The sequence below is a fragment of the Pinus tabuliformis genome, chromosome 6 (genome assembly GCF_031772625.1).
Source record: "Pinus tabuliformis cultivar Carrire ecotype Pingquan chromosome 6, CPIR1, whole genome shotgun sequence".
Lineage (NCBI taxonomy): Eukaryota > Viridiplantae > Streptophyta > Pinopsida > Pinales > Pinaceae > Pinus > Pinus tabuliformis.
In genome coordinates, this window is record NC_142292.1 from 871,958,687 (window position 1) to 871,971,457 (window position 12,771).

Sequence of the window (12,771 nt, forward strand, 5' to 3'; positions counted from 1 at the left end):
AGGGAGGCTATCTTGTCAACATAATCAATCTAGTTGGTGAGATATAACTTTACAACATGTCAACATAAATCATGATATCCATAACAGTAACTAACTAACATTTTCATATTACAAGCTCATAAGCATCTGTTGTTCATGCACAATAATCACATATGTATGATCAGTCTAGATTAGTATGACACCATATCACAAATATGTCTTCTCATACCTGAGTATTGCAACCATAACCATCTGCATAGGTCAAACTAGGTTAACACAATACATATAACATCAAGATCTTCAATGCAGTGAAAATAACCATCACACATATGACCAATCCAAATTACAACATCAGGATCTCAATGAAATAACGTTAATGATCAAGTTAATAGAACATAACAATATTAAGATATATATCATGATCATCATAACGTAAAACTTAATCATCAAGCTAACTATCGTTGAACATAGTCAACAACAATATATAACATAATCATCAAATTATCTAACATGAACAACAAAAGCAAAGCATGAAACCACATGTTACTATCACTCATGACTATCTGATGCGTACATATAACTACACTAATCATATAATATTTATCATGAATATAACCATAACATCAAATCCATGTACATAAACCTAATGTATATAACCCTAATGCATATAATAATCCTTAATTTACATACCCACATGCCAAACTTACACTACTGGTATGGCGATTTTCTCTTATCCCAAATTCTAATGATGCAACCTCATTACGATTATCTTCATCCCTTTCTCTATCTCAACTAGCTCATTAGCATCATAACATCCAATAACATCATGATTACCTAAATTGCATAAAATTACTTCACAAGGCATATTTGACCTACTATACATGCATAATCATAGCCACGACCATACATGCATAACAACCACCATTACTCCATTGTACACATTGCCACATGCAACCAGCAATATGCATAAGCAATGCCAAATCAGCTACCCCTATGCATAAACGCATGTAATCGAACATAAGTGATCAATTCTTGTAATCAACCTACAAGATTGATACATCTAATCAAAATATTCAAAAATGTAACCTAACATACAAGGATGTAAGTAGGTGTCATGAAATCAACATGTAAGCGACATATAATTCACACATAGTCAGTCACATGTTCCAAATAATCAAGACATTGTGTCTATTAATTTGAAATCAGCATTGACCAATACTAACAACCTATAACAATACCCCCTTATTATCCATGGTCCACACTAAGGTAGAAGGAGGAAGCTACTATAATGGCCTGATATCCAATGTCCAATTATGGAAATGGGATCTCCAAAGCTCTACTAAAGTTAACCATACTTGAAAATAAATTGATTTTTATTTCTCATAAATTTGTATGAAACTAAGTAAAAAACATTGCACTTATTACACTTGTCACGCAATAACTAAAAACATGCCACTTTTCCATTTCCTTACATGCAATTTTTCAAATTGCTTGCATACAACCTTTCAAATTCCCTACATGCAACTCTTCAAATTATTTGCATGCAAATGGGAATAGATCACCTACATCCATATTGTCATACTACAATACTATCTCATCTAAAAATAACATTTTCATCAAACAATTAACATGCTTTTACATTTTCTTCAAACAACTACTATGCTATTACATTTGCATGTAACCATTTCTTCAAACACTTTACATGCAAACTAATATAGCAAACTATTTGCATACAAGTAAGCATATATAAACAACAAGAATACTATTACACATCAATACTATCCCCCACCACAAACAACATATTTATTGGGTCATTTTATCAAACAATTTGTATGAAATTAATCATCCAACCATTTAAGCATTTCATCAAACACTTTGCATGCAAACTAATATAGTTAATGATTCAATGAAGATATCCTAAACTGTAGTAGTAAAATTTATGGAAACTGAACCACATGATCAGTGGAGTTATCCCTCACTATGATTCAAGTTTCATCTTCTAAGATTTCATAGATGAAAAGTTATAACAAAATATCAACACAATCCTATTTGGTGCACAATTCTAGGAGTATCCAGAAAACTCGATTTACACTGGTCATATCTCCTAAGATATAGTGAATAAATGTCTGAAATTTTTATCACAATATACGAGGGATTACCTCTCATTGTGAGAAAAAAATTCAAATCTTGAGAGTTCCCAGAATAAATGTTATAACAAAAATGTCAGCGTGACCTGTTTGAGGCCTAATTTTAGGATCATTCAGAAGGCTCGACTCCCACTACTCATAGCCCCTAAAATGTTGCGATCCAATATCTAAAATTTGTACCACATAATTAATGGTATGTGTCCTAAAGGTGAATGATTTTTTAGTTTCTGAAAGCCTACAGAAGAAAAATTATTTTAGAAATTCCAACTTGACCTGTTTAAAGGTGCATTCAGGAAGGTCATCTTCCTTAGATCATAATTCCTAAAGTATTGTGAACCAATATCTGAAATTTTTACCACATTATCAGTGGGATTTACCTTCAGTATGGACAAATTTTAGACTTCTAATATTCCATAGAAGAAAATTTATAACAGATATGACAAAAAGGTCTAAAATTTAACCTTTGTTCTTCATTTTACCTATGATAGAGCCCATCCAGTCCAAGTGTTTAAACCATGCTATGATACAACTCTGCAACAACCTCTACGGTAAATGTGCATATAAACAACATAATAGTAATAGAAATAAAATAAACATATCAGCCATCAAAATCCATATATACATCAATACATTTGCAAATGAAAATCAAGGGAATGATTTTTTTCATTAATAAATGCAATGAACCAACCGGAGATGGGACTACCATGTTCCACCCGACCATAGATTCACTGAGCCAAGTCTCTCTTCATACAATCACCCCTGTGCCATATTCCAAGCATGAATGTGGCATCTCATAGAATACATCAATCAAAACTCATCAAAGGCTTCCAGAGGCCACCCACCTCAACCCATCAAACAATGATTCCACCCCACAGCCAAACATCACCAAAAACCATCATCAAATTGGTCTCCATCAAAGCCTTCTAGGGCTTTCAGAACGAGTAACTCAACCCAAGCTATGGAAAAATGAGAACCAACCAAAACAAAGCAATGAAAGAAAACCCACAATCACCATGGCTATTGAGGAAATGGCAATGCTAGACAATCCATTGTAAATCCCGACCATCCTCCATGACAATGATAGATCATAACCAAGAAACCACATGCATGTGCCATGCAGTCCAAAACTAGAGAAGAAATCATACATGCAACTCGGTACCTGCAAGAAAATATGATGTTGTTACTGATGCTGATGCCTTCTTGTGCTTTCCTACTCTTCTTTTTCCTTCTTGCTCCAAGAATCCAAGTATGCCACCCCTCCAAGAGTGCTCCAAGAAAACTTTATGTCTCCAAGAGTATGAGAGAGAGAAAGTTAGAGAGAGGGAGAGAATAATGAGAGAGCTTGAAATCTAAACTGACCAAGTCTTGCCCACTGATCCTCATAAGCCTATTTATTAATGAGGCCTCTATTTTCTTCATTTTCCATTATTTTCCTTCAATTTCCTCCTCACATGCAAAATGTGATGTTTCACCTTCCTTTTCTCCTAGTTTACATTATTTACATAAACAGATGTGCCAAAATACCTTTTTCCTCTTTAATGCCTTAGCAATTGCCTTTGCCAATTTCCTGAGCCATAAACAACCAAATGAACACCCACTAGGATGTCATGCCCACCATTCATCCTCGAATACATGTCCCATCATTTGTGGTATTTATATATTTTTACATGGAATTTTCACAAGGGCTATTATAGACAAGTTTCCTATATCATCCAACAATAAGATGGATGCATTTGTGAAAATCATGGAAAGATTGATGGAAAGATTCACTTTGGAAAATAAACCTATTGTTAGGGAGCAACAAAGAAGACCTCCTTCCCAAGAAGATTTTGCATAAGAAGGAGAGATTGTTGATTCATGTCAACATGAGATACATAGTAATTGTTTTATATATTCACTTGAAGACAGCAATGAAGAAAATGAAGAAGATACCAAATCAGGTGAAGAAAATGTTCCCTTGTGTTTTGCTTCATTTCAATTACTGAAAGAGAACTTTCACAGTGTTATAAGTCATCAATCTTGTATTCTTGACATCAAACATGAGGAAAACAATGAGTTAGCTGATGGAAGGCTTCTACCCTTATCTTTTGCTTCATTTGAATTTTTGAAAGAAAATTACAGGATTACTATTGAAGCAACGACCTAAGTTGACAATAACATAGATTGGAAACAATCTTTTCATGTATTTGATGAACCTGTTATTTTTTATATGGAAGACTCTTTCATTTCAAAATAACATCCATTGAGTAACCATGAGATTGAACATGCGGCTGAAGGGTTCAAACATGAAGAACATTGTGAATTAATTCAAGGTGGTTATGTGGCATTAAGTTTTGGTTCATTTGAGTTCTTGAAGAAAAATGTTAAAACTATTACTGGAGCAAAGGATGGTGAGCTTAGAGAGGGGCATATAGTCTCCTTGGAGACAATACACAATAGATTGCATCAACCCTTTTCAGTTTTCAATGATCCAATAGCCAATATTTTGGATGGTTTTTGCAGTCAAATTTCTCCTCATTTAATTAGTTTTAACTTGAAAACAATGTAGATGAAGTACTTAGCTTGATAGCCAACAACATTGTTTTGTAGAGTAGCGGTTTCATTACAAAAGTCACATTAAAAATTGCAACCCTATCATGATAGTTATAAGTTGAAATTTCAGAAAAGAAAGAATTCATATAAAGGTTTGTATTCTTGGTATGTAGACCACCTGGAGAAAAATTGTAATCTATCAGATGAGCTAAATTTCAGTGATCATTCATTTGTATATCCTTTTACGAACCTCTTGGAATCATCAGTCAAGGTAGATCTTGTTTTGTTCACCAGTGCAAAGATTGGATTCAGTTTGTGATCTGAGTTGCCATTATCTTTCTTCTTCTTTCTACTCAAGGTAACTGTGAGTAGAACTCATTCAAGTAGCCATTTTCTTAATTAGCTACATTAGAGAGAAGAGTTTACCTAGTGTATATAATTTGAGTAGGTATGGAAAAACATCATGAACATTTGAAGCCCGAGGAAAAATCCCTAAGAATTTGGTGATGTGTTTTCAAATTACTTATTTTCTTTAAAGTTTTTAGTTTTGTAATGAGTTTTCATCTAGTTGAGTTTTAGTATTTTTATTTTTTATTCCATTCCCCAAGGGCGAAGGCTATTGATCTACAATGTTCTTGACACCTCACAAGGAGGATGCCATCCCCATTGGAGCCAATGTTTGGGTCATATAATTTAGGGTTGATGTGTACCATTCTTGTTATTCATTTCAAGAATTTCATGGTAAATTTTAGCATATGTGTCACTAAGGTGTCATAGCCTAAAGGTTTACTTGTCAAAGGAGCCATTTAGCTCTTGAATTTCTCTGGTCAAGACATGTCTGAAATTTTGGGAGGTTTTTCTCATATTAAGTCAAGTTGATATCATATTATAGATGTTTTAATTATAAAGTGCTCAGAAGTAACTTTCCAATGCTATATCCAATTCTTCAAATGGACTTCTGGATCAAATGATAGAGCAAGTTGAAGTTTTGCTCCTCAAAACTAGAAAACAAATGAAAAATATGAAAAAATTATAACATTTGGATATTTTCCTTCTGTCACATGTCATCTTGGTGTGACAATGGATAAATTCTTATTCTTTCATATTGGAAGGATATGTAAGAGGAACATCGAAGGAAGTGGCAATCGAAAATCGCATATCACATGTCAGAGGCACATGGCATATCGACCATCAACGATTGATGAATTGCAAGTCCAGGCCATATCACATATTGACAATCGATAATCAACGGCTTGGACAATGTGACTACATTTAAAAAGTGTGATATGAAATGTTGCGATATACAAAGGGACCAATAGTGCTAAACTTCTAGGAAAAAGTGACAATAGTGTTAAACGACCAGGGAACACCTAAACAGATTAACAAAGAAATTCATCACAACACAAAAGCACTATGGGCCTTTTCTCTATCCTCTAGCGAGACATGTGGTGCAATATGATTGGTTACGATAAGGGAAACATCGTAGAATATGATTGTTTTTTATAAGTGACACGTGGTGGAATATGATTGGTTTTGATAAAGCTATGTGGCATTCGACGTCAGCATGATGTGGATGTACAGAAGGACACCTGATAGACAATTTTTGCATTTTGAGGGGTCCTAAGGGGACCAATCAGGGTGACACATGTCACCACTCATAATGGGTGACGTGGTAGTGATGACGTCATATCGGAGGTTAAGGATATCGGGGCTTCATAACACTTGCCACTTGAAAAGCTCTAATTGAATAACTCCAATTGAAATGTTCTAATAGAGGTGCTAGTGCACTATAATTAAGATTTAAAGAACTAAGGGTTAAAGCAAAGGGAGCTAAGATAAAAGTGAAAATTCACATTAAATTACATTATAAATGGGAACCGAAAGTATTAAGTCAAGAGTCATTGGGCTAGTTATATAACAAAATAAATGCCAAAGGAGCAATCGCAAGGGGCTAAAGAGTATCAGTCAAACAATAAAGAAAAGACCTCTCCAATAAGACAATGTAGAAGTGTTAACATATAGATGTGTTGACAGTTGTTGAAATCATAGGAAAAGAGGGGATGATAGTTTGGAATGGGTATATCATAGCTTGTGCAAAAACAAATACAACCACTCCATATTTAAAGATAGACGATCAAAATTGATGAACCGATTTCATATTTGAAGGCTAAAGATTTTCCCAGCAGTTCTAGATTTCTTGCACTTTTCCAGTGACTGTTTTTATTTTTAGTATATTTTTCAGTTATTTTTTTCAAATAGCCCATGGCATATTTCCTTCAAAGATTCAATAGAATGGCCAAATTTTTCAAAAAATTATATTATTTAGTTCTGTTTTAGAAATATCTACATGTTTTTAGTAGATATTATTTTTGTAATGACGTTTATTTGAAGTACGAATTTATTCGAGAAATTTTATAAATATGTTGTAATAAGACTTATTAAGGGTTGGAATGTGTTGGATTATGTTGGATTATTCATGAAGAAAAGAGTTATACATTGATGTAAGTTGTGAATTATACTCAAAGTGATCAACTTATAGAAATGCTAAGAGTTTTGTTCTAGGATTCCCATGTCAATAAATTGGTGATGTGTTCTTTTATGTAAAAAAATTTATTTTCCCGAGTTTTCATATGTTTTTCTCCTCCTTATTATTACAAGAAGATTAAGGGCCAAATTTTGTTAAGTGTACTCTTTTCTGGCGTGTTAACAATATCAATGTTTTCTTCTGATATTTAAGTATAGAATTCATCCATTGATGCTCTATATTTAAATTGATACTAAATATAATTCATCTTATTCATATCAGAAACATTCTATAATATCTAGGAGTCTTACTACCTTGTCCTGTTATATTTCCTCTATGATTTTATGATTTATTACTCAAAATTTTATGAATCCATGCCCAATGAACTTTTCTAGCATCTTTAAACCAAAATTTTGAAAAATCCAACGCGAACTTAAATAAGTAGCCTAAATTATAAAGAAGAAATCTAAATGAGATAATGATATCCCTCTCTGAAGCTGCAAGGGCTAGCTCCAAGCTTTAAAAGTATTTTTGTGGTTACCTTTGGGTTTCTCTCCTCCTCCTAAGGAAATAACCAAGTGATAACATATTGCATGCATCAAAATATTCTTGAAAATTTTCATCAACTTCATACAAATCCTTCATAAAGTCAAAGACAAAAACTTGTACTTGACTCTCTTGCACGATCAAGCTTCTCCTGCTTGAATTATTTGCTAATGTATTTTCTCTTCCACTTATATGCTTCACAACAAAGGTTAAAATCTATAGACATTCAACCCACTTGGCGTGCTTAGTGCTCAACTTCTACTACTACATTATATATTGTGATGTAGAATCATCAAATAACAAAACAAACTCGTGTGCCATTAAATAGTGCCTCTAATGCTTCAAATATCGAATCAAAACATAGATCTCTTTGAAATAAGAAGAGTATTTATGCTTTGGGTCACCTAACTTCTCTCTAAAATATGCAGCAGGTTTATCTTCTTGTCTCAACACAACTCCAATAGTTGTCCCACTGTGATCACATCTTGGAAAAGTTGATTAAGGTCAAGCTACTTCAACATTGGTCTCTTGATGATCTGATTTTTCAATATCTGGAAACTTTTCTTTATTGTTGCTGTCCAACAAAATGGCTTCTTCTTCTTCTCTATTGTATCTATGATAGGTGCACAAATACAACTGATGTTCTTGACAAAATTCCGATAGAAGTTAGCTAACCTGTGAAATCTTCTAACTTTGAAAATGCTCTTGGGTGAAGGCTAATTCACAATTTCCTCTATTTTAACCAGATCCATTTTCATTCCATATTTGAAAATGACAAAACCTAAGTATACTAACTCGAGTTTCATAAAAGTACATTTCTTAAGGTTAATTAACAAATTTTCTTGTTGTGTTCTTTCTAGAACATATCTTAAATGTCTAAGGTGCTCTTCTTTAGTTTATCTGGAAATTAAAATATCATCTAAGTAGAGAATGACAAACATACAAATGAACTTCTTGAAGACTTCATTCAACAACCACATGAATGTAATGGGTACATTTTTTAGTCCAAATGGCATAACCAACAATTCATACAACTCGTCATTGGTCTTGAAAGTTGTCTTCCACTCATCCCCTTCTCTAATCTAGATTTGATGGTAACCACTTTTAAAATAAATATTTGAGAAGTTGCTCCACTCAAAGTTTCCATCATATCTTCCATTTGTGGTAATGGACATTTGTATAGTTGTGATCTTGTTGATTTCTCTATAATTTGTACACATCCTCCACTCCTCATCCTTCTTTGGACTTAGTACCACAGACACAATGCAGGGACTCAACCTCTCTCTTATCAACCCTTTGTCCAACAACTCTTGAACTTATTTCTTTATTTCTCCATTTTCCTTGAGTGTCATTCGATATGAAACCTTATTTAGAAGGATTTATCATGGTATCAAATATATATGGTGGTTGATGCTTCTTTTGGGTGGCAACTTTCTTGGAAAATCACCTACTACAACATCATTAAATTCATGCAACATTTCTTGAATCTCAATAGGTAAATCTACAATTACAGTGTGTAGAAGTATTTGCTTTGGTTTTCATATTGCAACATAGTTAACCTCGTCTTTCTATGTTTGTTGTAAAAATTATTTACCACTTAAAAACATTGGCTTCAAGTCCCTTTTCTTAGATATACATTCTTTGTTCAATGGTATAAGAGTATGTTTGATGCCATCGTTTTCAAATTTGTAGAAATTTCTCTCTCCATCGTGTATTGCTTTCTTGTCGAACATCCGTGGTTGACCTAAAAGGATGTCGTATACATACATTGGAATTATATCAAAGATTACCTTGTCCTTATGTCTACGTATCTAGAACTCAAATTCACATTGTTCATTCACCAACAATTAGTGTATGTTTTGCACCCAAGATACTTTATATGGTGTTGCATGTTTAATTCTCTCCAAACCCATTTTTTCCACCATTTATATGGAAACAATATTGTCAATCACTACCTTCTAGCACTTCCCTTTCACTTTACACATTGTCTTAAATAAGGATCTTCTTTGGGCTGGTTCAACAATTTCATTGGATCTCTACAACAAGACTTTATTCATCATCAACGCCTCTATAGTTTCTTACATATTTTGTTCCTCATGTTCTTGTTCTTCTACTACTTATGGCTGAGCTATGTGTGCACCATGTTGTCCTGTATTCTGATTATTTGGACACTCAAAATATATGTAACCCATTTTTCCACATTTTTAGCACCAGTAAACAACCTCTCTTCCTCTTCCTCTACCTCTCTGGTAAGGTCTTCCTCCTATGGTTCCACCTTCTTTCTCTTGTTTCCCTTGTTGTTTTGAGCTTCCTACATCATTCTTTTAAGATGGAAGCTTTCATCTTCTAGTTTAATTTCCTTTTCCTCTATCAAAACTACACCTTCTACCTGCATTTTTCTTTCTTTCTATCTTTTCTTCCTCCTTCAAGGCCTATGGGTATGCTTCTTCCATGGTCCTTGGAAAATCCATGCTAATTTCATCCTAAATATCCATTCTTAAACCATTAATATACATTTTTTATCTTTTCTTTGGTGTCTTCCACATAACCTGCTCTCAAGTTCACATTGTAAAATTCTTCGATATATTCTTTTACTATAGGTGACCGCTGCTTTAGGTTTTGCATCCTCATGTATCGATTTAATGATTAATCATTTGGTAAGAATTTTCTTTTCTTATTTTTCTCCACCATGCACCCTCTTTTGATCAATGGCTTATTCATCTTCCTCCTTTCAACCTGCACATTATCCTACCATAGTGTAGCATGACCCTTCAACCTTGTCAATACAAGCTTCACCCATTTTTCATTGTCCATCTCTTCATATTCAAAATACTTGTCTAACTCACTAATCCAATCAAACAATTTTTTAGCTACCAGGTTGCCATCATAGGTAGATAATTAAGGTTTTGGTCTTAAACTTGAGCCTAATAGTGATGTCAATAACTTGACTTCTAGAGGTTCCTTAATAGGTGTTTCTCCTTCCTCAACTTCTTCTTCAGGTTTGATAATATATCCAACTTCAAGATCCCGTTGCCTTTACCTCCATTGCATCTAACCGAGCTTGTAGTCTCCTTATCTCTTCTCTGAGCTCTGCATTGCCCATGGGTATTCCTCCTTGACCACATGCTCTCCTTTCTCACATATCCATCTTCTTGCTTTGTTACCACAAATTGGTGTAAAGGGTGGGCCAAACAGAGTTTAAAAACCAAGACGCAGTCCTAAAAAAAATTGTGCAGTCACTGTGAAATGATTTCATAGCGCATGTTTTCCAATTTATTGTTCCATTGCTACTATATGATTTCATAACACTTGTTAAAATTATGAATTACGGTTTTAGGGAAGATCAAAGTTTTGGACTCTTTTTCTTTGCCAACTCCCCATGTCCCAGGCATTCTTCTTAACACAATAAACGACTTATTTTACCTCTCTTCACTATGTTCGCAATATTGATTTGAACTTGACATTCATAAACCAATTACAAAGACATTTGGACCATATTTAAAAAAACTACGTGCTTTATTTTTGTTCTCAACATTCCAATTGTTTGGGAAAATAAAACCATGCATTCACGACCCTAGAACAGTGAGCGTTCCTCCACAATTCTATGAAACCGACAAAACAAGAATACCAAATGACAAAGGACGAAATCATGCAAAAATGGAAATCGTGATGTACAAATTCTTTAGGGAAATTGATACAACAATTTATAGGTTCTCATATTAACCAACAAACAGGAATAAACTACAATTAAATAACATTTCATAAGCGTAATTCACTTGTTTTAATCTCATAAATTCAATTCATTTAGTCAATACAAAAACATTGTTCCATTAGTTGTTCCTCCACACCATTCGCATAGAAATTTTTTTCCGGTTCACAAAGATTGGAAATTTCAGGCAATTAGCAACCTATATAAATCAAATTTCATAGAGAAACAACTAGTCCTCTCTTTCCCTCCTAGCTTCAACACACTCGTTCTCTTTAAAAAGAAAACTAACATGTGACAACCAAGAGTCACAAGAAGTGAATTGTTTCATCTTCTCTACAAAACAAAGTAGGCTAAAATGCCACATTTGTAATAGAAAATAACTCCTCCACTTATTTTAAAAAAATCAAAACTCCTAGTAAATTAAAAATCCAAAATTTATAAACAAATACTCCCCCAACATTAACATGTGACCATCTAATCACATGGGTAAGCTTTTGTCCAATCTCCATTAAATTTTTTTCTAGGCTTATGCAATAAATTTAACTAATTTTATTAAAAAATAAAAATATTTAAATATCGATATTTTTTAAAGCTAATTTTAAAGTAGATGGTTTTACAAGTCAACGTTTTGAATACAATAATTGATTTATGTATTCAGTTATTAGATTTTAAATGTCGACTTGTAAGAAAAAAAAGATGTATCTAGTTATAGGATTTGAAATGTCCACTTGTAAAAATGTTTATTGTCTAGTTGACTTTAAAAAAACTAACATTCAATCTCATTGCCATAGGAATCTAAATATTATTATTAAAAAATATTTTCTAATTCTTTTATACAGCGTCTTCTTAGTACATTTATCAAATTATAAACCAAAGATCCATTTTCTAATAATGCAGATATGCATTTTTTAATGGTGTTTTTGGTATTTTTTTTTTTTATTTCTACCCTTAAATATATAAATAAGCTAAAATTCGTATCAAGCCATAAATAACAAAAATAAGCGAAAACATAAGGAAGCAAGTGTAACGACATCACGGTACGGTTAAGGGACCATTTTATACATCGTCATGCATTTGTTGATGAAGGGGTTTATGTATATTGATATGTAATTGTAGATTTAGAAAGGTGTGTCACCTTAATTTATAATTCTTTTTACTTAAGAAAAACATTGAACCATCTATTAAGCTTGTCCTTTATGTATTCGATACTGTGGATATTTTAAGAAAGACATTGAACTATCTATCTAGTTTGTCTTTGCATTAATGATTAGGAAATTTATCTAGCCCACAACCCATTCAAGGTGAGTCACCTTAGGTAGTAACTCTTTCTTCCT